This window comes from Mixophyes fleayi, chromosome 3 (genome assembly GCF_038048845.1).
Source record: "Mixophyes fleayi isolate aMixFle1 chromosome 3, aMixFle1.hap1, whole genome shotgun sequence".
Classification (NCBI taxonomy): domain Eukaryota; kingdom Metazoa; phylum Chordata; class Amphibia; order Anura; family Limnodynastidae; genus Mixophyes; species Mixophyes fleayi.
Window position 1 is genome coordinate 11718253 of NC_134404.1, and position 26330 is coordinate 11744582.

The following is a 26330-nucleotide window of genomic DNA, read 5'->3' on the forward strand; positions in this document are numbered from 1 at the left end:
CCATTTCCTTGTTTTTTTTAAGATAGTATATTCTTGTCTCCTCAAGCTGGACATAATTATGCCTTCTTAATTTCCCTCTCCTAGGAATATGGGAAAAAAGGTAGGTTGTCTTTCAGAAGATGATAGTTAACCATTTTATAGAAAGTGCAAGGATTTAGTAAATTCTATGTTCAGCATGTCTTCACCTCTGTTCCAAATGCAGGTCATCAGGCTTCTAATTAGGGGCCTCCAGAATGTGCTGAAACACTGAGATACATCCTCTCCTATGGATTGTATTATAGCTTTGTCCATTACAGGAGAGTGCTTTCATGGACATTGAAGTGATGTTACTATATTTGCCAGTGTTAATATGCTACTGTGGACCTAAATTTCACAAGTGACAACACAAAGCATCAGCATGAAAGTTTTCAAAAAAGTGAAAGGGTGGCGTGCAGGCATGTTAATGTTTCTTTTTTTTTAAATGACCCATTGTTTCTGTCAGTCTTTCCTTTACAGTGTAACACTGAGCCATTCCATAATTGCTTTAAAATCCTTATCAATCAAGTTTTTTCCCATTCATCTGTTGGTTTGTTTGATTTTCTTGGCTCTTCCGGAGAGATAACTTTCAGTTGCAAAAGTAACCATAAAAGCTGGAGATGCCGGGGATTGAACCCGGGACCTCATACATGCGAAGCATGCGCTCTACCACTGAGCTACATCCCCATTCATTTTGCATAAACGGTGTTCGAGTGATTGCATCTTTATATGGTTTTCCAGTGCCACTACTTTCCAGTCATCTTAAGTAAATCTAAGAGGATGGAACGATGAGCACCATTATACTCTGATGGTAAGTAGAGAAACTGTGGTTTCCGCAGGTGATCAGGATGGCAGTAGAGACACAATTCAAACTTTGGATGTTTGTGAGCATTCCTCATCAGCGATGGATTTTTTATCAGAAACCCTAGCAGTTGTAATGGAAGGTATGGAAATTTTCACAGTTGATGGTCAGCAGAGTACTGTCTGATAGCCTGTAGTCTGCTAGGAAATCATCCAGCTCTAAAAGATATTAAATGATGTGGAAGACTTTTGCAACCTGGTGTGTAGCATCCAAAGTGCATGTTGGAAACTTTTTGGCTAATAATATGGAAGAGTTCCTTTCGATGGGTTTTGAAAATCACCTGAGCTCTGAACGTTGAACATGCTATTTATCCATTCTTGAAGCACAATTGGGCATTGTATCCTTTAATTGTCATATTATTTAGTGAGTCTAACGGTTGAATACTCCCAAATCATTGTAGAATCTTGCCTGTGATTTAACATTCTTAGAGCTCTTTCGTGCCTATATATGATCCTTTCCAGTAAATCTCTATTCAGTCTCTTATCTGGTGTATTGCCTTTTCCAATAAACATAACATCTTCAAGAAGAATTAGTGAAATACAGGTCCTGAGGACTTTGGAAAAATACTTTACAGATTTCCACAATTAATTGGTTCACTAGCTTGCTGACCATTTCCTTATTTTTTTAAGATAGTATATTCTTGTCACCTCAAGCTGCACATCATTATGACTTCTTAATTTCCCTCTCCTAGGAATAATGGAAAAAAGGTAGGTTGTCTTTCAGAAGATGATAGTTAACCATTTTATAGAAAGTGCAAGGATTTAGTAAAATCTATGTTCAGCATGTCTTCACCTCTGTTCCAAATGCAGGTCATCAGGCTTCTAATTAGGGGCCTCCAGAATGTGCTCAACCACTGAGATACATCCTCTCCTATGGATTGTATTATAGCTTTGTCCATTACAGGAGAGTGCTTTCATGGACATTGAAGTGATGTTACTATATTTGCCAGTGTTAATATGCTACTGTGGACCTAAATCTCACAAGTGACAACACAAAGCATCAGCATGAAAGTTTTCAAAAAATTGAAAGGGTGGCATGCAGGCATGTTAATGTTTCTTTTTTTTTTTAAATGACCCATTGTTTCTGTCAGTCTTTCCTTTACAGTGTAACACTGAGCCATTCCATAATTGCTTTAAAATCCTTATCAATCAAGTTTTTTCCCATTCATCTGTTGGTTTGTTTGATTTTCTTGGCTCTTCCGGAGAGATAACTTTCAGTTGCGAAATAACCATAAAAGCTGGAGATGCCGGGGATTGAACCCGGGGCCTCATACATGCGAAGCATGCGCTCTACCCCATTCATTTTGCATAAAGGGTGTTCGATTGATTGCATCTTTATATGTTTTTCCAGTGCCACTACTTTCCAGTCATCTTAAGTAAATCTAAGAGGATGGAACGATGAGCACCATTATACTCTGATGGTAAGTAGAGAAACTGTGGTTTCTGCAGGTGATCAGGATGGCAGTAGAGACACAATTCAAACTTTGGATGTTTGTGAGCATTCCTCATCAGCGATGGATTTTTTATCAGAAACCCTAGCAGTTGTAATGGAAGGCATGGAAATTTTCACAGTTGATGGTCAGCAGAGTACTGTCCGATAGCCTGTAGTCTGCTAGGAAATCATCCAGCTCTAAAAGATATTAAATGATGTGGAAGACTTTTGCAACCTGGTGTGTAGCATCCAAAGTGCATGTTGGAAACTTTTTGGCTAATAATATGGAAGAGTTCCTTTCGATGGGTTTTGAAAATCACCTGAGCTCTGAACGTTGAACATGCTATTTATCCATTCTTGAAGCACAATTGGGCATTGTATCCTTTAATTGTCATATTATTTAGTGAGTCTAACGGTTGAATACTCCCAAATCATTGTAGAATCTCATCTGTGATTTAACATTCTTAGAGCTCTTTCGTGCCTATATATGATACTTTTCAGTAAATCCCTATTCAGTCTCTTATCTGGTGTATTGCCTTTTCCAATAAACTTAACATCTTCAAGAAGAATTAGTGAAATACAGGTCCTGAGGACTTTGGAAAAATACTTTACAGATTTCCACAATTAATTGGTTCACTAGCTTGCTGACCATTTCCTTGTTTTTTTAAGATAGTATATTCTTGTCACCTCTAGCTGGACATCATTATGCCTTCTTATTTTCACTCTCCTAGGAATAATGGAAAAAAGGTAGGTTGTCTTTCAGAAGATGATAGTTAACCATTTTATAGAAAGTGCAAGGATTTAGTAAATTCTATGTTCAGCATGTCTTCACCTCTGTTCCAAATGCAGGTCATCAGGCTTCTAATTAGGGGCCTCCAGAATGTGCTCAAACACTGAGATACATCCTCTCCTATGGATTGTATTATAGCTTTGTCCATTACAGGAGAGTGCTTTCATGGACATTGAAGTGATGTTACTATATTTGCCAGTGTTAATATGCTACTGTGGACCTAAATCTCACAAGTGACAACACAAAGCATCAGCATGAAAGTTTTCAAAAAAGTGAAAGGGTGGCGTGCAGGCATGTTAATGTTTCTTTTTTTTTAAATGACCCATTGTTTCTGTCAGTCTTTTCTTTACAGTGTAACACTGAGCCATTCCATAATTGCTTTAAAATCCTTATCAATCAAGTTTTTTCCCATTCATCTGTTGGTTTGTTTGATTTTCTTGGCTCTTCCGGAGGGATAACTTTCAGTTGCGAAAGTAACCATAAAAGCTGGAGATGCCGGGGATTGAACCCGGGGCCTCATACATGCGAAGCATGCGCTCTACCACTGAGCTACATCCCCATTTGTTTTGCATAAAGGGTGTTCGAGTGATTGCATCTTTATATGTTTTTCCAGTGCCACTACTTTCCAGTCATCTTAAGTAAATCTAAGATGATGGAACAATGAGCACCATTATACTCTGATGGTAAGTAGAGAAACTGTGGTTTCCGCAGGTGATCAGGATGACAGTAGAGACACAATTCAAACTTTGGATGTTTGTGAGCATTCCTCATCAGCGATGGATTTTTTATCAGAAACCCTAGCAGTTGTAATGGAAGGCATGGAAATTTTCACAGTTGATGGTCAGCAGAGTACTGTCCGATAGCCTGTAGTCTGCTAGGAAATCATCCAGCTCTAAAAAATATTAAATGATCTGGAAGACTTTTGCAACCTGGTGTGTAGCATCCAAAGTGCATGTTGGAAACTTTTTTGCTAATAATATGGAAGAGTTCCTTTCGATGGGTTTTGAAAATCACCTGAGCTCTGAACGTTGAACATGCTATTTATCCATTCTTGAAGCACAATTGGGCATTGTATCCTTTAATTGTCATATTATTTATTGAGTCTAACGGTTGAATACTCCGAAATGATTGTAGAATCTCGCCTGTGATTTAACATTCTTTCTTAGAGATCTTTCGTGCCTATATATGATCCTTTCCAGTAAATCTCTCTTCAGTCTCTTATCTGGTGTATTGCCTTTTCCAATAAACATAACATCTTCAAGAAGAATTAGTGAAATACAGGTCCTGAGGACTTTGGAAAAATACTTTACAGATTTCCACAATTAATTGGTTCACTAGCTTGCTGACCATTTCCTTGTTTTTTTTAAGATAGTATATTCTTGTCTCCTCAAGCTGGACATAATTATGCCTTCTTAATTTCCCTCTCCTAGGAATATGGGAAAAAAGGTAGGTTGTCTTTCAGAAGATGATAGTTAACCATTTTATAGAAAGTGCAAGGATTTAGTAAATTCTATGTTCAGCATGTCTTCACCTCTGTTCCAAATGCAGGTCATCAGGCTTCTAATTAGGGGCCTCCAGAATGTGCTGAAACACTGAGATACATCCTCTCCTATGGATTGTATTATAGCTTTGTCCATTACAGGAGAGTGCTTTCATGGACATTGAAGTGATGTTACTATATTTGCCAGTGTTAATATGCTACTGTGGACCTAAATTTCACAAGTGACAACACAAAGCATCAGCATGAAAGTTTTCAAAAAAGTGAAAGGGTGGCGTGCAGGCATGTTAATGTTTCTTTTTTTTAAATGACCCATTGTTTCTGTCAGTCTTTCCTTTACAGTGTAACACTGAGCCATTCCATAATTGCTTTAAAATCCTTATCAATCAAGTTTTTTCCCATTCATCTGTTGGTTTGTTTGATTTTCTTGGCTCTTCCGGAGAGATAACTTTCAGTTGCGAAAGTAACCATAAAAGCTGGAGATGCCGGGGATTGAACCCGGGACCTCATACATGCGAAGCATGCGCTCTACCACTGAGCTACATCCCCATTCGTTTTGCATAAACGGTGTTCGAGTGATTGCATCTTTATATGGTTTTCCAGTGCCACTACTTTCCAGTCATCTTAAGTAAATCTAAGAGGATGGAACGATGAGCACCATTATACTCTGATGGTAAGTAGAGAAACTGTGGTTTCCGCAGGTGATCAGGATGGCAGTAGAGACACAATTCAAACTTTGGATGTTTGTGAGCATTCCTCATCAGCGATGGATTTTTTATCAGAAACCCTAGCAGTTGTAATGGAAGGTATGGAAATTTTCACAGTTGATGGTCAGCAGAGTACTGTCCGATAGCCTGTAGTCTGCTAGGAAATCATCCAGCTCTAAAAGATATTAAATGATCTGGAAGACTTTTGCAACCTGGTGTGTAGCATCCAAAGTGCATGTTGGAAACTTTTTGGCTAATAATATGGAAGAGTTCCTTTCGATGGGTTTTGAAAATCACCTGAGCTCTGAACGTTGAACATGCTATTTATCCATTCTTGAAGCACAATTGGGCATTGTATCCTTTAATTGTCATATTATTTAGTGAGTCTAACGGTTGAATACTCCCAAATCATTGTAGAATCTTGCCTGTGATTTAACATTCTTAGAGCTCTTTCGTGCCTATATATGATCCTTTCCAGTAAATCTCTATTCAGTCTCTTATCTGGTGTATTGCCTTTTCCAATAAACATAACATCTTCAAGAAGAATTAGTGAAATACAGGTCCTGAGGACTTTGGAAAAATACTTTACAGATTTCCACAATTAATTGGTTCACTAGCTTGCTGACCATTTCCTTATTTTTTTAAGATAGTATATTCTTGTCACCTCAAGCTGCACATCATTATGACTTCTTAATTTCCCTCTCCTAGGAATAATGGAAAAAAGGTAGGTTGTCTTTCAGAAGATGATAGTTAACCATTTTATAGAAAGTGCAAGGATTTAGTAAAATCTATGTTCAGCATGTCTTCACCTCTGTTCCAAATGCAGGTCATCAGGCTTCTAATTAGGGGCCTCCAGAATGTGCTCAACCACTGAGATACATCCTCTCCTATGGATTGTATTATAGCTTTGTCCATTACAGGAGAGTGCTTTCATGGACATTGAAGTGATGTTACTATATTTGCCAGTGTTAATATGCTACTGTGGACCTAAATCTCACAAGTGACAACACAAAGCATCAGCATGAAAGTTTTCAAAAAATTGAAAGGGTGGCATGCAGGCATGTTAATGTTTCTTTTTTTTTTTAAATGACCCATTGTTTCTGTCAGTCTTTCCTTTACAGTGTAACACTGAGCCATTCCATAATTGCTTTAAAATCCTTATCAATCAAGTTTTTTCCCATTCATCTGTTGGTTTGTTTGATTTTCTTGGCTCTTCCGGAGAGATAACTTTCAGTTGCGAAATAACCATAAAAGCTGGAGATGCCGGGGATTGAACCCGGGGCCTCATACATGCAAAGCATGCGCTCTACCACTGAGCTACATCCCCATTCGTTTTGCATAAAGGGTGTTCGAGTGATTGCATCTTTATATGTTTTTCCAGTGCCTCTACGTTCCAGTCATCTTAAGTAAATCTAAGAGGATGGAACGATGAGCACCATTATACTCTGATGGTAAGTAGAGAAACTGTGGTTTCCGCAGGTGATCAGGATGGCAGTAGAGACACAATTCAAACTTTGGATGTTTGTGAGCATTCCTCATCAGCGATGGATTTTTTATCAGAAACCCTAGCAGTTGTAATGGAAGGCATGGAAATTTTCACAGTTGATGGTCAGCAGAGTACTGTCCGATAGCCTGTAGTCTGCTAGGAAATCATCCAGCTCTAAAAGATATTAAATGATGTGGAAGACTTTTGCAACCTGGTGTGTAGCATCCAAAGTGCATGTTGGAAACTTTTTGGCTAATAATATGGAAGAGTTCCTTTCGATGGGTTTTGAAAATCACCTGAGCTCTGAACGTTGAACATGCTATTTATCCATTCTTGAAGCACAATTGGGCATTGTATCCTTTAATTGTCATATTATTTAGTGAGTCTAACGGTTGAATACTCCCAAATCATTGTAGAATCTCACCTGTGATTTAACATTCTTTCTTAGAGCTCTTTCGTGCCTATATATGATCCTTTCCAGTAAATCCCTCTTCAGTCTCTTATCTGGTGTATTGCCTTTTCCAATAAACATAACATCTTCAAGAAGAATTAGTGAAATATAGGTCCTGAGGACTTTGGAAAAATACTTTACAGATTTTCACAATTAATTGGTTCACTAAATTGCTGACCATTTCCTTGTTTTTTTTAAGATAGTATATTCTTGTCTCCTCAAGCTGGACATAATTATGCCTTCTTAATTTCCCTCTCCTAGGAATAATGGAAAAAAGGTAGGTTGTCTTTCAGAAGATGATAGTTAACCATTTTATAGAAAGTGCAAGGATTTAGTAAATTCTATGTTCAGCATGTCTTCACCTCTGTTCCAAATGCAGGTCATCAGGCTTCTAATTAGGGGCCTCCAGAATGTGCTCAAACACTGAGATACATCCTCTCCTATGGATTGTATTATAGCTTTGTCCATTACAGGAGAGTGCTTTCATGGACATTGAAGTGATGTTACTATATTTGCCAGTGTTAATATGCTACTGTGGACCTAAATCTCACAAGTGACAACACAAAGCATCAGCATGAAAGTTTTAAAAAAAGTGAAAGGCATGGGTGGCGTGCAGGCATGTTAATGTTTCTTTTTTTTTAAATGACCCATTGTTTCTGTCAGTCTTTCCTTTACAGTGTAACACTGAGCCATTCCATAATTGCTTTAAAATCCTTATCAATCAAGTTTTTTCCCATTCATCTGTTGGTTTGTTTGATTTTCTTGGCTCTTCCGGAGGGATAACTTTCAGTTGCGAAAGTAACCATAAAAGCTGGAGATGCCGGGGATTGAACCCGGGGCCTCATACATGCGAAGCATGCGCTCTACCCCATTCATTTTGCATAAAGGGTGTTCGATTGATTGCATCTTTATATGTTTTTCCAGTGCCACTACTTTCCAGTCATCTTAAGTAAATCTAAGAGGATGGAACGATGAGCACCATTATACTCTGATGGTAAGTAGAGAAACTGTGGTTTCCGCAGGTGATCAGGATGGCAGTAGAGACACAAGTCAAACTTTGGATGTTTGTGAGCATTCCTCATCAGCAATGGATTTTTTATCAGAAACCCTAGCAGTTGTAATGGAAGGCATGGAAATTTACACAGTTGATGGTGAGCAGAGTACTGTCCGATAGCCTGTAGTCTGCTAGGAAATCATCCAGCTCTAAAAGATATTAAATGATCTGGAAGACTTTTGCAACCTGGTGTGTAGCATCCAAAGTGCATTTTGGAAACTTTTTGGCTAATAATATGGAAGAGTTCCTTTCGATGGGTTTTGAAAATCACCTGAGCTCTGAACGTTGAACATGCTATTTATCCATTCTTGAAGCACAATTGGGCATTGTATCCTTTAATTGTCATATTATTTAGTGAGTCTAACGGTTGAATACTCCCAAATCATTGTAGAATCTCACCTGTGATTTAACATTCTTTCTTAGAGCTCTTTCGTGCCTATATATGATCCTTTCCAGTAAATCCCTCTTCAGTCTCTTATCTGGTGTATTGCCTTTTTCAATAAACATAACATCTTCAAGAAGAATTAGTGAAATATAGGTCCTGAGGACTTTGGAAAAATACTTTACAGATTTCCACAATTAATTGGTTCACTAGCTTGCTGACCATTTCCTTATTTTTTTAAGATAGTATATTCTTGTCACCTCAAGCTGGACATCATTATGACTTCTTAATTTCCCTCTCCTAGGAATAATGGAAAAAAGGTAGGTTGTCTTTCAGAAGATGATAGTTAACCATTTTATAGAAAGTGCAAGGATTTAGTAAAATCTATGTTCAGCATGTCTTCACCTCTGTTCCAAATGCAGGTCATCAGGCTTCTAATTAGGGGCCTCCAGAATGTGCTCAAACACTGAGATACATCCTCTCCTATGGTATGTATTATAGCTTTGTCCATTACAGGAGAGTGCTTTCATGGACATTGAAGTGATGTTACTATATTTGCCAGTGTTAATATGCTACTGTGGACCTAAATTTCACAAGTGACAACACAAAGCATCAGCATGAAAGTTTTCAAAAAAGTGAAAGGGTGGCGTGCAGGCATGTTAATGTTTCTTTTTTTTTAAATGACCCATTGTTTCTGTCAGTCTTTCCTTTACAGTGTAACACTGAGCCATTCCATAATTGCTTTAAAATCCTTATCAATCAAGTTTTTTCCCATTCATCTGTTGGTTTGTTTGATTTTCTTGGCTCTTCCGGAGAGATAACTTTCAGTTGCGAAAGTAACCATAAAAGCTGGAGATGCCGGGGATTGAACCCGGGACCTCATACATGCGAAGCATGCGCTCTACCACTGAGCTACATCCCCATTCATTTTGCATAAAGGGTGTTCGAGTGATTGCATCTTTATATGTTTTTCCAGTGCCACTACTTTCCAGTCATCTTAAGTAAATCTAAGAGGATGGAACGATGAGCACCATTATACTCTGATGGTAAGTAGAGAAACTGTGGTTTCCGCAGGTGATCAGGATGGCAGTAGAGACACAATTCAAACTTTGGATGTTTGTGAGCATTCCTCATCAGCGATGGATTTTTTATCAGAAACCCTAGCAGTTGTAATGGAAGGTATGGAAATTTTCACAGTTGATGGTCAGCAGAGTACTGTCCGATAGCCTGTAGTCTGCTAGGAAATCATCCAGCTCTAAAAGATATTAAATGATCTGGAAGACTTTTGCAACCTGGTGTGTAGCATCCAAAGTGCATGTTGGAAACTTTTTGGCTAATAATATGGAAGAGTTCCTTTCGATGGGTTTTGAAAATCACCTGAGCTCTGAACGTTGAACATGCTATTTATCCATTCTTGAAGCACAATTGGGCATTGTATCCTTTAATTGTCATATTATTTAGTGAGTCTAACGGTTGAATACTCCCAAATCATTGTAGAATCTTGCCTGTGATTTAACATTCTTAGAGCTCTTTCGTGCCTATATATGATCCTTTCCAGTAAATCTCTATTCAGTCTCTTATCTGGTGTATTGCCTTTTCCAATAAACATAACATCTTCAAGAAGAATTAGTGAAATACAGGTCCTGAGGACTTTGGAAAAATACTTTACAGATTTCCACAATTAATTGGTTCACTAGCTTGCTGACCATTTCCTTATTTTTTTAAGATAGTATATTCTTGTCACCTCAAGCTGGACATCATTATGACTTCTTAATTTCCCTCTCCTAGGAATAATGGAAAAAAGGTAGGTTGTCTTTCAGAAGATGATAGTTAACCATTTTATAGAAAGTGCAAGGATTTAGTAAAATCTATGTTCAGCATGTCTTCACCTCTGTTCCAAATGCAGGTCATCAGGCTTCTAATTAGGGGCCTCCAGAATGTGCTCAACCACTGAGATACATCCTCTCCTATGGATTGTATTATAGCTTTGTCCATTACAGGAGAGTGCTTTCATGGACATTGAAGTGATGTTACTATATTTGCCAGTGTTAATATGCTACTGTGGACCTAAATCTCACAAGTGACAACACAAAGCATCAGCATGAAAGTTTTCAAAAAAGTGAAAGGGTGGCGTGCAGGCATGTTAATGTTTCTTTTTTTTTTAAATGACCCATTGTTTCTGTCAGTCTTTCCTTTACAGTGTAACACTGAGCCATTCCATAATTGCTTTAAAATCCTTATCAATCAAGTTTTTTCCCATTCATCTGTTGGTTTGTTTGATTTTCTTGGCTGTTCCGGAGAGATAACTTTCAGTTGCGAAATAACCATAAAAGCTGGAGATGCCGGGGATTGAACCCGGGGCCTCATACATGCAAAGCATGCGCTCTACCACTGAGCTACATCCCCATTCGTTTTGCATAAAAGGTGTTCGAGTGATTGCATCTTTATATGTTTTTCCAGTGCCTCTACTTTCCAGTCATCTTAAGTAAATCTAAGAGGATGGAACGATGAGCACCATTATACTCTGATGGTAAGTAGAGAAACTGTGGTTTCCGCAGGTGATCAGGATGGCAGTAGAGACACAATTCAAACTTTGGATGTTTGTGAGCATTCCTCATCAGCGATGGATTTTTTATCAGAAACCCTAGCAGTTGTAATGGAAGGCATGGAAATTTACACAGTTGATGGTGAGCAGAGTACTGTCCGATAGCCTGTAGTCTGCTAGGAAATCATCCAGCTCTAAAAGATATTAAATGATCTGGAAGACTTTTGCAACCTGGTGTGTAGCATCCAAAGTGCATTTTGGAAACTTTTTCGCTAATAATATGGAAGAGTTCCTTTCGATGGGTTTTGAAAATCACCTGAGCTCTGTACGTTGAACATTTTATTTATCAATTCTTGAAGCACAATTGGGCATTGTATCCTTTAATTGTCATATTATTTAGTGAGTCTAACGGTTGAATACTCCCAAATCATTGTAGAATCTCGCCTGTGATTTAACATTCTTAGAGCTCTTTCGTGCCTATATATGATCCTTTCCAGTAAATCCCTATTCAGTCTCTTATCTGGTGTATTGCCTTTTCCAATAAACATAACATCTTCAAGAAGAATTAGTGAAATACAGGTCCTGAGGACTTTGGAAAAATACTTTACAGATTTCCACAATTAATTGGTTCACTAGCTTGCTGACCATTTCCTTGTTTTTTTAAGATAGTATATTCTTGTCACCTCAAGCAGGACATCATTATGCCTTCTTAATTTCCCTCTCCTAGGAATAATGGAAAAAAGGTAGGTTGTCTTTCAGAAGATGATAGTTAACCATTTTATAGAAAGTGCAAGGATTTAGTAAATTCTATGTTCAGCATGTCTTCACCTCTGTTCCAAATGCAGGTCATCAGGCTTCTAATTAGGGGCCTCCAGAATGTGCTCAAACACTGAGATACATCCTCTCCTATGGATTGTATTATAGCTTTGTCCATTACAGGAGAGTGCTTTCATGGACATTGAAGTGATGTTACTATATTTGCCAGTGTTAATATGCTACTGTGGACCTAAATCTCACAAGTGACAACACAAAGCATCAGCATGAAAGTTTTCAAAAAAGTGAAAGGGTGGCATGCAGGCATGTTAATGTTTCTTTTTTTTTTAAATGACCCATTGTTTCTGTCAGTCTTTCCTTTACAGTGTAACACTGAGCCATTCCATAATTGCTTTAAAATCCTTATCAATCAAGTTTTTTCCCATTCATCTGTTGGTTTGTTTGATTTTCTTGGCTCTTCCGGAGAGATAACTTTCAGTTGCGAAAGTAACCATAAAAGCTGGAGATGCTGGGGATTGAACCCGGGGCCTCATACATGCGAAGCATGCGCTCTACCACTGAGCTACATCCCCATTCGTTTTGCATAAAGGGTGTTCGAGTGATTGCATCTTTATATGTTTTTCCAGTGCCTCTACTTTCCAGTCATCTTAAGTAAATCTCAGAGGATGGAACGATGAGCACCATTATACTCTGATGGTAAGTAGAGAAACTGTGGTTTCCGCAGGTGATCAGGATGGCAGTAGAGACACAATTCAAACTTTGGATGTTTGTGAGCATTCCTCATCAGCGATGGATTTTTTATCAGAAACCCTAGCAGTTGTAATGGAAGGCATGGAAATTTACACAGTTGATGGTGAGCAGAGTACTGTCCGATAGCCTGTAGTCTGCTAGGAAATCATCCAGCTCTAAAAGATATTAAATGATCTGGAAGACTTTTGCAACCTGGTGTGTAGCATCCAAAGTGCATTTTGGAAACTTTTTGGCTAATAATATGGAAGAGTTCCTTTCGATGGGTTTTGAAAATGACCTGAGCTCTGAACATTGAACATGCTATTTATCCATTCTTGAAGCACAATTGGGCATTGTATCATTTAATTGTCATATTATTTAGTGAGTCTAACGGTTGAATACTCCCAAATCATTGTAGAATCTCGCCTGTGATTTAACATTCTTTCTTAGAGCTCTTTCGTACCTATATATGATCCTTTCCAGTAAATCCCTCTTCAGTCTCTTATCTGGTGTATTGCCTTTTCCAATAAACATAACATCTTCAAGAAGAATTAGTGAAATACAGGTCCTGAGGACTTTGGAAAAATACTTTACAGATTTCCACAATTAATTGGTTCACTAGCTTGCTGACCATTTCCTTGTTTTTTTAAGATAGTATATTCTTGTCACCTCTAGCTGGACATCATTATGCCTTCTTATTTTCCCTCTCCTAGGAATAATGGAAAAAAGGTAGGTTGTCTTTCAGAAGATGATAGTTAACCATTTTATAGAAAGTGCAAGGATTTAGTAAATTCTATGTTCAGCATGTCTTCACCTCTGTTCCAAATGCAGGTCATCAGGCTTCTAATTAGGGGCCTCCAGAATGTGCTCAAACACTGAGATACATCCTCTCCTATGGATTGTATTATAGCTTTGTCCATTACAGGAGAGTGCTTTCATGGACATTGAAGTGATGTTACTATATTTGCCAGTTTTAATATGCTACTGTGGACCTAAATTTCACAAGTGACAACACAAAGCATCAGCATGAAAGTTTTCAAAAAAGTGAAAGGGTGGCGTGCAGGCATGTTAATGTTTCTTTTTTTTTAAATGACCCATTGTTTCTGTCAGTCTTTCCTTTAAAGTGTAACACTGAGCCATTCCATAATTGCTTTAAAATCCTTATCAATCAAGTTTTTTCCCATTCATCTGTTGGTTTGTTTGATTTTCTTGGCTCTTACGGAGGGATAACTTTCAGTTGCGAAAGTAACCATAAAAGCTGGAGATGCCGGGGATTGAACCTGGGGCCTCATACATGCGAAGCATGCGCTTTACCACTGAGCTGCATCCCCATTCGTTTTGCATAAACGGTGTTCGAGTGATTGCATCTTTATATGTTTTTCCAGTGCCACTACTTTCCAGTCATCTTAAGTAAATCTAAGAGGATGGAACGATGAGCACCATTATACTCTGATGGTAAGTAGAGAAACTGTGGTTTCCGCAGGTGATCAGGATGGCAGTAGAGACACAATTCAAACTTTGGATGTTTGTGAGCATTCCTCATCAGCGATGGATTTTTTATCAGAACCCCTAGCAGTTGTAATGGAAGGCATGGAAATTTTCACAGTTGATGGTCAGCAGAGTACTGTCCGATAGCCTGTAGTCTGCTAGGAAATCATCCAGCTCTAAAAGATATTAAATGATCTGGAAGACTTTTGCAACCTGGTGTGTAGCATCCAAAGTGCATGTTGGAAACTTTTTGGCTAATAATATGGAAGAGTTCCTTTCGATGGGTTTTGAAAATCACCTGAGCTCTGAACGTTGAACATGCTATTTATCCATTCTTGAAGCACAATTGGGCATTGTATCCTTTAATTGTCATATTATTTAGTGAGTCTAACGGTTGAATACTCCCAAATCATTGTAGAATCTTGCCTGTGATTTAACATTCTTAGAGCTCTTTCGTGCCTATATATGATCCTTTCCAGTAAATCTCTATTCAGTCTCTTATCTGGTGTATTGCCTTTTCCAATAAACATAACATCTTCAAGAAGAATTAGTGAAATACAGGTCCTGAGGACTTTGGAAAAATACTTTACAGATTTTCACAATTAATTGGTTCACTAACTTGCTGACCATTTCCTTGTTTTTTTTAAGATAGTATATTCTTGTCTCCTCAAGCTGGACATAATTATGCCTTCTTAATTTCCCTCTCCTAGGAATAATGGAAAAAAGGTAGGTTGTCTTTCAGAAGATGATAGTTAACCATTTTATAGAAAGTGCAAGGATTTAGTAAATTCTATGTTCAGCATGTCTTCACCTCTGTTCCAAATGCAGGTCATCAGGCTTCTAATTAGGGGCCTCCAGAATGTGCTCAAACACTGAGATACATCCTCTCCTATGGATTGTATTATAGCTTTGTCCATTACAGGAGAGTGCTTTCATGGACATTGAAGTGATGTTACTATATTTGCCAGTGTTAATATGCTACTGTGGACCTAAATCTCACAAGTGACAACACAAAGCATCAGCATGAAAGTTTTCAAAAAAGTGAAAGGGTGGCATGCAGGCATGTTTCTTTTTTTTTAAATGACCCATTGTTTCTGTCAGTCTTTCCTTTACAGTGTAACACTGAGCCATTCCATAATTGCTTTAAAATCCTTATCAATCAAGTTTTTTCCCATTCATCTGTTGGTTTGTTTGATTTTCTTGGCTCTTCCGGAGAGATAACTTTCAGTTGCGAAAGTAACCATAAAAGCTGGAGATGCCGGGGATTGAACCCGGGGCCTCATACATGCGAAGCATGCGCTCTACCACTGAGCTACATCCCCATTCGTTTTGCATGAAGAGTGTTCCAGTGATTGCATCTTTATATGGTTTTCCAGTGCCACTACTTTCCAGTCATCTTAAGTAAATCTAAGAGGATGGAACGATGAGCACCATTATACTCTGATGGTAAGTAGAGAAACTGTGGTTTCCGCAGGTGATCAGGATGGCAGTAGAGACACAATTCAAACTTTGGATGTTTGTGAGCATTCCTCATCAGCGATGGATTTTTTATCAGAAACCCTAGCAGTTGTAATGGAAGGCATGGAAATTTTCACAGTTGATGGTCAGCAGAGTACTGTCCGATAGCCTGTAGTCTGCTAGGAAATCATCCAGCTCTAAAAGATATTAAATGATCTGGAAGACTTTTGCAACCTGGTGTGTAGCATCCAAAGTGCATGTTGGAAACTTTTTGGCTAATAATATGGAAGAGTTCCTTTCGATGGGTTTTGAAAATCACCTGAGCTCTGAACGTTGAACATGCTATTTATCCATTCTTGAAGCACAATTGGGCATTGTATCCTTTAATTGTCATATTATTTAGTGAGTCTAACGGTTGAATACTCCCAAATCATTGTAGAATCTCGCCTGTGATTTAACATTCTTTCTTAGAGCTCTTTCGTGCCTATATATGATCCTTTCCAGTAAATCCCTCTTCAGTCTCTTATCTGGTGTATTGCCTTTTCCAATAAACATAACATCTTCAAGAAGAATTAGTGAAATACAGGTCCTGAGGACTTTGGAAAAATACTTTACAGATTTTCACAATTAATTGGTTCACTAACTTGCTGACCATTTCCTTGTTTTTTTTAAGATAGTATATTCTTGTCTCCTCAAGCTGGACATAATTATGCCTTCTTAATTTCCCTCTCCTAGGAATATGGGAAAAAAGGTAGGTTGTCTTGCAGAAGATGATAATTAACCATTTTATAGAAAGTGCAAGGATTTAGTAAATTCTATGTTCAGCATGTCTTCACCTCTGTTCCAAATGCAGGTCACCAGGCTTCTAATTAGGGGCCTCCAGAATGTGCTCAAACACTGAGATACATCCTCTCCTATGGATTGTATTATAGCTTTGTCCATTACAGGAGAGTGCTTTCATGGACATTGAAGTGATGTTACTATATTTGCCAGTGTTAATATGCTACTGTGGACCTAAATTTCACAAGTGACAACACAAAGCATCAGCATGAAAGTTTTCAAAAAAGTGAAAGGGTGGCGTGCAGGCATGTTAATGTTTCTTTTTTTTTAAATGACCCATTGTTTCTGTCAGTCTTTCCTTTACAGTGTAACACTGAGCCATTCCATAATTGCTTTAAAATCCTTATCAATCAAGTTTTTTCCCATTTATCTGTTGGTTTGTTTGATTTTCTTGGCTCTTCCGGAGGGATAACTTTCAGTTGCGAAAGTAACCATAAAAGCTGGAGATGCCGGGGATTGAACCCGGGGCCTCATACATGCGAAGCATTCGCTCTACCACTGAGCTGCATCCCCATTCGTTTTCCATAAACGGTGTTCGAGTGATTGCATCTTTATATGTTTTTCCAGTGCCACTACTTTCCAGTCATCTTAAGTAAATCTAAGAGGATGGAACGATGAGCACCATTATACTCTGATGGTAAGTAGAGAAACTGTGGTTTCCGCAGGTGATCAGGATGGCAGTAGAGACACAATTCAAACTTTGGATGTTTGTGAGCATTCCTCATCAGCGATGGATTTTTTATCAGAAACCCTAGCAGTTGTAATGGAAGGCATGGAAATTTTCACAGTTGATGGTCAGCAGAGTACTGTCCGATAGCCTGTAGTCTGCTAGGAAATCATCCAGCTCTAAAAGATATTAAATGATCTGGAAGACTTTTGCAACCTGGTGTGTAGCATCCAAAGTGCATGTTGGAAACTTTTTGGCTAATAATATGGAAGAGTTCCTTTCGATGGGTTTTGAAAATCACCTGAGCTCTGAACGTTGAACATGCTATTTATCCATTCTTGAAGCACAATTGGGCATTGTATCCTTTAATTGTCATATTATTTAGTGAGTCTAACGGTTGAATACTCCCAAATCATTGTAGAATCTCGCCTGTGATTTAACATTCTTTCTTAGAGCTCTTTCGTGCCTATATATGATCCTTTCCAGTAAATCCCTCTTCAGTCTCTTATCTGGTGTATTGCCTTTTCCAATAAACATAACATCTTCAAGAAGAATTAGTGAAATACAGGTCCTGAGGACTTTGGAAAAATACTTTACAGATTTCCACAATTAATTGGTTCACTAGCTTGCTGACCATTTCCTTGTTTTTTTTAAGATAGTATATTCTTGTCTCCTCAAGCTGGACATAATTATGCCTTCTTAATTTCCCTCTCCTAGGAATCTGGGAAAAAAGGTAGGTTGTCTTTCAGAAGATGATAGTTAACCATTTTATAGAAAGTGCAAGGATTTAGTAAATTCTATGTTCAGCATGTCTTCACCTCTGTTCCAAATGCAGGTCATCAGGCTTCTAATTAGGGGCCTCCAGAATGTGCTCAAACATTGAGATACATCCTCTCCTATGGATTGTATTATAGCTTTGTCCATTACAGGAGAGTGCTTTCATGGACATTGAAGTGATGTTACTATATTTGCCAGTGTTAATATGCTACTGTGGACCTAAATCTCACAAGTGACAACACAAAGCATCAGCATGAAAGTTTTAAAAAAAGTGAAATGCATGGGTGGCGTGCAGGCATGTTAATGTTTCTTTTTTTTTAAATGACCCATTGTTTCTGTCAGTCTTTCCTTTACAGTGTAACACTGAGCCATTCCATAATTGCTTTAAAATCCTTATCAATCAAGTTTTTTCCCATTCATCTGTTGGTTTGTTTGATTTTCTTGGCTCTTCCGGAGAGATAACTTTCAGTTGCGAAAGTAACCATAAAAGCTGGAGATGCCGGGGATTGAACCCGGGGCCTCATACATGCGAAGCATGCACTCTACCCCATTCATTTTGCATAAAGGGTGTTCGATTGATTGCATCTTTATATGTTTTTCCAGTGCCACTACTTTCCAGTCATCTTAAGTAAATCTAAGAGGATGGAACGATGAGCACCATTATACTCTGATGGTAAGTAGAGAAACTGTGGTTTCCGCAGGTGATCAGGATGGCAGTAGAGACACAATTTAAACTTTGGATGTTTGTGAGCATTCCTCATCAGCGATGGATTTTTTATCAGAAACCCTAGCAGTTGTAATGGAAGGCATGGAAATTTACACAGTTGATGGTGAGCAGAGTACTGTCCGATAGCCTGTAGTCTGCTAGGAAATCATCCAGCTCTAAAAGATATTAAATGATCTGGAAGACTTTTGCAACCTGGTGTGTAGCATCCAAAGTGCATTTTGGAAACTTTTTGGCTAATAATATGGAAGAGTTCCTTTCGATGGGTTTTAAAAATCACCTGAGCTCTGAACGTTGAACATGCTATTTATCCATTCTTGAAGCACAATTGGGCATTGTATCCTTTAATTGTCATATTATTTAGTGAGTCTAACGGTTGAATACTCCCAAATCATTGCAAAAGAAAATACCACTGCACTAGGTATCGCTATTCTAGTGTCATAATATTTATCAGTTTATAAATGGTCAGATAATATGGTTACTGGATGGTGCACTTCTACACGTGTCACTAATATACAGGTAGAGGAAGAAAGGATAGAGAGAAAATGTGTATTCGAAGGCACTCCGCGATATCAATAATATGTTAAAAAATCTATATTTTATTTGGTATACTTAAAAAGAATCCCTCCTAATTGAATAGCGAAATATTAAAACCAAAGTGATTTAAATGAATTAAAATAGCAAAATAAATTGCTATACCCCGCTACTTGATATAAATGTGTATAGCTGTTCAATGTATAATATAGTAATCACTCCTATTTTAGACCAGTCTAACAGTTGAATATCACTCCAAATCAAAACTGGTTTAAGTATATATAGTGTAAACTGGACTGATTATCATGTAATCTTGTTAGCAGCAGTATGTGGATGAACTTAATTGGAATCTCTGGCAGTTGTTTAATCGATCTGATGTCCCAATAATCCTATGAAATAACTTTATTTGTCAATAAAAGGATATCTTAAGATAATGAGAGCTCCATATAAACCTGAGACACATTCTCAATGTGATTTCACTAATCTGCATAAACACTATTGTATAGAGCTCAGAAAAGGCTTGAGCTTTTGTATATATTTATAATAGGATTATTAGGTTTAGAATAAGGTCTCTGCCTAGCAATTGTTTGGCTTAGTTTTATAATCAGACACCCTGCTGCCCCAGTAGTTCCACTCGTATAACCCACGACTTCCAACACTCTATGCTCTACCGAAAATTCATAAGAATGATAAAGTTCCCCCAGGGAGACCCATAGTCTCAGGGGTTGGTAGCTTAACTGAAAAAGCCAGTCAATTTGTAGACCAACATTTACGTGAATTTGTAACGAGTTTACCCTCGTATACAAGAGATACTTTGGATGTACTATCTAAGATCAATGACTTATCAGTAAATAGTGAAACCATGCTGGCATCCCTCGATGTAGAATCCCTGTATACTAATATATTACATCAATTTGGTATCCTGGCAGTCCAATATTTTCTGAACATGAAGACCCAGAGTGACTTTAATACATTTCTAATTGAACTTCTTGATTTTGTTTTGACGAAGAACTATTTTCTATTTGATGATAAATTTTATTTGCAGACCAGAGGAACCGCTATGGGCACATCTTGTGCACCGACATATGCTAATATCTTTCTTGGCTGGTGGGAGCAACAACATGTATTTAATGATGTCAATGAGAAGTACACTAGCCATATATTATTATGGCTTCGTTATATAGACGACATTTTAATATTATGGGATGGTCAGGAGAACTTATTTCATGAATTCACGGGAATTCTGAACAATAACAACCTCAATTTAAAATTGACTTCAGATATACATCAAAATACCATCAATTTTCTTGACCTAAAAATACAAATTAATAGCGATGGTAGATTATGTACTGATATCTATAGAAAATCTACAGCTACCAATAGCCTATTACATTACACCAGCTCACACTTTCCCCCTGTCCTTAGAGGTCTCCCTAAGGGTGAACTTCTTAGGACCAAACGCAACTGTTCAGATGAGAATACTTTTAAGATCAGGTCTCAGGAATTGCAGATGAGACTAAAACGGCGGGGGTATAGCAACAAAATCATACGGAAAGCAGTACACTCGGTCCAAGAAACAAATAGAGAATCATTAATTTATCCATCTATAAAAGAGAGAGCTCAGAACTCTGGAGTCAGAATGATTGGGTCATTCTGTAATGAATGGAAGGAGATTTCAGAGATCTTCCAGAAACATTGGAATGTATTGCTATTAGATGAAGATCTTAAGCAGTTGCTGGATAACAAAGTCTCTATGACCTGGAGAAGATCCAAGAATCTTAAAGATCAATTAGTGCACAGTCACTTTAGTTCCAACAGAAAGACTCCGAAGACAACTACAGGATTTTTCAAATGTGGCACATGTAAAGCGTGTGAATACTGTATTAAAACCAAAGAATACACTGACCGGTATTCCAAAATCTGTCGAATAACAGAATTTCTGAATTGCAACTCCATAGGCGTAATATACTGCCTAACGTGCCCGTGTAAGTTACAATATATAGGCATGACAAGTAGGCCGTTTAAGAAACGCCTCTTAGAACATGTAAATAATATCAAAAATGCTTCTCGGGATAGAGACAAATTCAAACCTCTGACAACTGTGGCAAAACATTTTTTATTATATCATGAAGGCAATCCTAAACAACTATTAGCCTTTGCCATGGAAAAGGTCTCATTGGGGATTCGTGGGGGAAATTTCCAACAAGAACTCCTCAAACGAGAAGCAAGACAAATTTTCATGATGAATAGTCTGATTCCAAATGGTCTTAATGATACCAATAATCTTATGGTTTATTTATGAACCAAAAACAATTGATTCTTATATCCATAATCTTTTTATTAAGATTCATCATCCTTAGTCACACCCTTTAATGTTAATTATTATCACTACACAATAATTTACAGTGCATATTGTTCACTGAATAAGGCATGAATATTTTATATTACATGCAGTTATAATGTTACACCATATTGCCCTCCTCTCTTTATTTTTGATATATGGGCATCATAGAATATCAGATTGATCATGTTCTCACGTTTTATTTTTTAGCCCTTACTGGGTTTTATGTTTTATTCACTACATTACTGTATATTACAACATATTCACCTCACTACATGGGGAATGAATCCAGATGTTGATTTAGGTAAGATCTAAGAGGATCCAATACAGACAAGATAAGCTTTAATAAAATTTTGGAGGAGATCTAATTAATATAAGAGGGACCTTGATTTATAACAGAATAATTGAGTAACTAAATCTGTAACCTGTATCATTGGTACTCTATCTAACCCATGTTATTCAATCACAAGTGTAGACACATGGTTCATTTTCACTGGATTTTTATGTTTTAATTATCACATGAAATGATTGTCACCACATACTTACTGTACTATACGGGGAATGAATCTTTGTTTAGATTAAAGTAGAATTTCAGAGGAAACAGACATAGGAAGTTATAACTCAGTATCTACATACTGTTTGTTTACATGCTGACAGCCTGACACACGGATTTACCAATCACCAACTCTCGGGGGCGGGCTAATACTAACTCTAACAAGGGATATGTTAACCTAACCATACCATCAATCATGAAATCATGAGACACAGAGTTGCTGCCTATCAGACCATGACACGTCATTCAAGTGGGCGTGGTGAACTGCATAAATATTCTCAATCCTCTTAATTTCAGATTGCCTTGAAAAAGCATGTAGCGAAACGCGCGTTGGCGTTTACCCTGCTACTGTGTTTAATCACTCCCTGTTATTTTACCTATATTTAGTAATCTTTGATACCAACTATACCCTGCATGGGTTAGATAAAAGCCTGAATGTGTGTGTGTGTGTGTGTGTGTGTGTGTGTGTGTGTGTGTGTGTAGGACTGCAAAAACGGCAGGCTTGCAACTTAGAAGGAGCTTCAACAGACACAGCAGATGCCTGTCTGATAACAGAGTAACTGAACAATCAAATACACGAGTGGAACTACTGGGGCAGCAGGGTGTCTGATTATAAAACTAAGCCAAACATTTGCTAGGCAGAGACCTTATTCTAATCCTAGTAATCCTAAACGGCAGGCTTCCAATTTAGAAGGAGCTTCAACAAACATAGCAGATGCCTATCTGATAACAGAGTAACTGAACAATCAAATATACGAGTGGAACTACTGGGGCAGCAGGGTGTCTGATTATAAAACTAAGCCAAACAATTGCTAGGCAGAGACCTTATTCTAACCCTAATAATCCTATTATAAATATATACAAAAGTTTAAGCCTTTTCTGAGCTCTATACAATAGTGTTTATGCAGATTAGTGAAATCACATTGAGAATGTGTCTCAGGTTTATATGGAGCTCTCATTATCTTAAGATATCCTTTTATTGACAAATAAAGTTATTTCATAGGATTATTGGGACATCAGATCGATTAAACAACTGCCAGAGATCCCAATTAAGTTCATCCACATACTGCTGCTAACAAGATTACATGATAATCAGTCCAGTTTACACTATATATACTTAAACCAGTTTTGATTTGGAGTGATATTCAACTGTTAGACTGGTCTAAAATAGGAGTGATTACTATATTATACATTGAACAGCTATACACATTTATATCAAGTAGCGGGGTATAGCAATTTATTTTGCTATTTTAATTCACTTAAATCACTTTGGTTTTAATATTTCGCTATTCAATTAGGAGGGATTCTTTTTAAGTATACCAAATAAAATATAGATTTTTTAACATATTATTGATATCGCGGAGTGCCTTCGAATACACATTTTCTCTCTATCCTTTCTTCCTCTACCTGTATATTAGTTACACGTGTAGAAGTGCACCATCCAGTAACCATATTATCTGACCATTTATAAACTGATAAATATTATGATACTGGAATAGCGATACCTAGTGCAGTAGTATTTTCTTTTGCAATTGTGTCACTATAGTGATTTTATCACTATCTTTCTCCACTAGCACAGGCAGTTTTCTATTATTGGATTATCATATCCCCCTCTGATTATACATTTTTTGCTCATATTATACACAATGGCATCGTTTAGTATTAACCAAGAATTGAGTCTCAGACAAGAAAAATGGTTACGAGATACTGAAATTGATTTTCTTGATGGCAATTCTCTAGAAGGAAATTATAACAGAGGTTGGTCAGATTATTTAATGGAATTAAAAAATTTAATGTTCAAACAAACTAAAGTACATTGGAATAAAACAATGTTTAACAATTACATCAAACAAAAAATGATTCCGAGAGGTCTGAGACCGAGATTGTATCCGGCCTTCGAATTAACCACACCAGATCTCAAAAAAGAGTGGGAATCTATTTTGACAAAATGTTCTACTGATTTAATTAACGTATTGTTGAAACATGACAACCTACTATTAGAACAGTATACAAGAGATCTTGCCAGATTAGGAGACAAATTGAAGGAGTTTGAAGGATTAGACCATTTTAAGAAAGCTTATGACAAAGTTAAGGAAGACTTAGATGAATATGACAAATTTATTATGGAGAAAAAACGTACAAAATTCATACGTGACAAAAATGATTATGCCCAAAATAAAATATTTAAATGGGATTCTCGTAAATCTCAAAGACCCACTACCTCATTCAGCACCTCTGAAATAGAATCATCTGAAGGTGAGACACCTGAAACCTCTCCTAGGAATAGAGACCATATATTTCAATCTAGGGATTTTTTAGGACGAGGTTCAAGAGATATAGAAGGAGGGAGCCATGTACAAACAAACCGATACGAAGGGGCCGGGGCAAAATCCAAAGACAGAAAGAGGAAGCAATTGGAAGGATTAGAAGGCCCCCAAACATTTCGGAGGAACAACAGACGACAGAGATAATGGAGGACACTTTGAGAATTATAAATTTGTTAGATAGATTACTTGATACTACACATATTCAAGTACTTAGTAAGGGATTAACATTTTCTCCAACGAAAACGTTCAATAGATTTGAATGGGAGAAAGGCCTTACGCTATTTACAAGAAAACTTCTCCTTAAAAAATTCTTTAGCAATAAAGAGAGACTCAATTCAGATACAAATGATGCTACTGCACAAGTACTCAGTCTAGAAACTGAAGAGGATAGACAGGCCTTACAGATTTTACCGGAATTGGATACCAACTCTGGTCAGTGCTTACCAACGGATAGCAATACTGTCAATTTACAACTCAAGAAAAAATCTAAATTTTCTCCTGACCTGTCAATATGCCCACAAGTCAGAATATACAGAGATCTAGTGTCAAGGGATCTTGATAAATTAATGAGTAAATCTAAATATCCACAATCTAAATGTAATCTCACTGTACAAGAGAGGAATGCTCTAAGGGATTTAGAATCTTGGAAGGACATAGTGATTAAACCCTCTGATAAAGGGGGGAATGTTGTCCTATGGCCAGTATCAATGTATAAGGCTGAGATATATCGCCAATTGAATGATCCCTTATGTTATAAAAGACTTATCTTCAACCCCACTGCAAACTTTCTTACAATGTATATGAATTTAATAAAACAAGCTTTCCATAATGGAATAATATAAAAAATGGACTTTGATTTTCTTGAGGTAGAAAACCCAAGAATTCCAACACTCTATGCTCTACCGAAAATTCATAAGAATGATAAAGTTCCACCAGGGAGACCCATAGTCTCAGGGGTTGGTAGCTTAACTGAAAAAGCCAGTCAATTTGTAGACCAACATTTATGTGAATTTGTAACGAGTTTACCCTCGTATACAAGAGATACTTTGGATGTACTATCTAAGATCAATGACTTATCAGTAAATAGTGAAACCATGCTGGCATCCCTCGATGTAGAATCCCTGTATACTAATATATTACATCAATTTGGTATCCTGGCAGTCCAATATTTTCTGAACATGAAGACCCAGAGTGACTTTAATACATTTCTAATTGAACTTCTTGATTTTGTTTTGACGAAGAACTATTTTCTATTTGATGATAAATTTTATTTGCAGACCAGAGGAACCGCTATGGGCACATCTTGTGCACCGACGTATGCTAATATCTTTCTTGGCTGGTGGGAGCAACAACATGTATTTAATGATGTCAATGAGAAGTACACTAGCCATATATTATTATGGCTTCGTTATATAGACGACATTTTAATATTATGGGATGGTCAGGAGAATTTATTTCATGAATTCACGGGAATTCTGAACAATAACAACCTCAATTTAAAATTGACTTCAGATATACACCAAAATACCATCAATTTTCTTGACCTAAAAATACAAATTAATAGCGATGGTAGATTATGTACTGATATCTATAGAAAATCTACAGCTACCAATAGCCTATTACATTACACCAGCTCACACTTTCCCCCTGTCCTTAGAGGTCTCCCTAAGGGTGAACTTCTTAGGACCAAACGCAACTGTTCAGATGAGAATACTTTTAAGATCAGGTCTCAGGAATTGCAGATGAGACTAAAACGGCGGGGGTATAGCAACAAAATCATACGGAAAGCAGTACACTCGGTCCAAGAAACAAATAGAGAATCATTAATTTATCCATCTATAAAAGAGAGAGCTCAGAACTCTGGAGTCAGAATGATTGGGTCATTCTGTAATGAATG

At 37.4% G+C, this 26330-nt stretch overlaps 10 non-coding genes across 10 annotated transcripts; all 10 read right to left on the reverse strand.

Moving 5' to 3' along the window:
- Positions 1 to 630: 630 nt before the first annotated feature.
- Positions 631 to 702, reverse strand: TRNAA-CGC (transfer RNA alanine (anticodon CGC)). The gene has a single exon. It is a non-coding gene; the product is annotated as a tRNA-Ala (tRNA).
- A 2883-nt stretch (positions 703 to 3585) lies between these two features.
- TRNAA-CGC (transfer RNA alanine (anticodon CGC)) lies at positions 3586 to 3657 on the reverse strand. The gene has a single exon. It is a non-coding gene; the product is annotated as a tRNA-Ala (tRNA).
- A 1416-nt stretch (positions 3658 to 5073) lies between these two features.
- TRNAA-CGC (transfer RNA alanine (anticodon CGC)) lies at positions 5074 to 5145 on the reverse strand. The gene has a single exon. It is a non-coding gene; the product is annotated as a tRNA-Ala (tRNA).
- A 1413-nt stretch (positions 5146 to 6558) lies between these two features.
- TRNAA-UGC (transfer RNA alanine (anticodon UGC)) lies at positions 6559 to 6630 on the reverse strand. Its single transcript has one exon. It is a non-coding gene; the product is annotated as a tRNA-Ala (tRNA).
- A 2896-nt stretch (positions 6631 to 9526) lies between these two features.
- On the reverse strand, positions 9527 to 9598 carry TRNAA-CGC (transfer RNA alanine (anticodon CGC)). Its single transcript has one exon. It is a non-coding gene; the product is annotated as a tRNA-Ala (tRNA).
- Positions 9599 to 11010: 1412 nt separating this feature from the next.
- TRNAA-UGC (transfer RNA alanine (anticodon UGC)) lies at positions 11011 to 11082 on the reverse strand. Its single transcript has one exon. It is a non-coding gene; the product is annotated as a tRNA-Ala (tRNA).
- Positions 11083 to 12495: 1413 nt separating this feature from the next.
- TRNAA-CGC (transfer RNA alanine (anticodon CGC)) lies at positions 12496 to 12567 on the reverse strand. Its single transcript has one exon. It is a non-coding gene; the product is annotated as a tRNA-Ala (tRNA).
- Positions 12568 to 13983: 1416 nt separating this feature from the next.
- On the reverse strand, positions 13984 to 14055 carry TRNAA-CGC (transfer RNA alanine (anticodon CGC)). The gene has a single exon. It is a non-coding gene; the product is annotated as a tRNA-Ala (tRNA).
- A 1407-nt stretch (positions 14056 to 15462) lies between these two features.
- TRNAA-CGC (transfer RNA alanine (anticodon CGC)) lies at positions 15463 to 15534 on the reverse strand. Its single transcript has one exon. It is a non-coding gene; the product is annotated as a tRNA-Ala (tRNA).
- Positions 15535 to 16951: 1417 nt separating this feature from the next.
- TRNAA-CGC (transfer RNA alanine (anticodon CGC)) lies at positions 16952 to 17023 on the reverse strand. The gene has a single exon. It is a non-coding gene; the product is annotated as a tRNA-Ala (tRNA).
- Positions 17024 to 26330: the final 9307 nt, after the last annotated feature.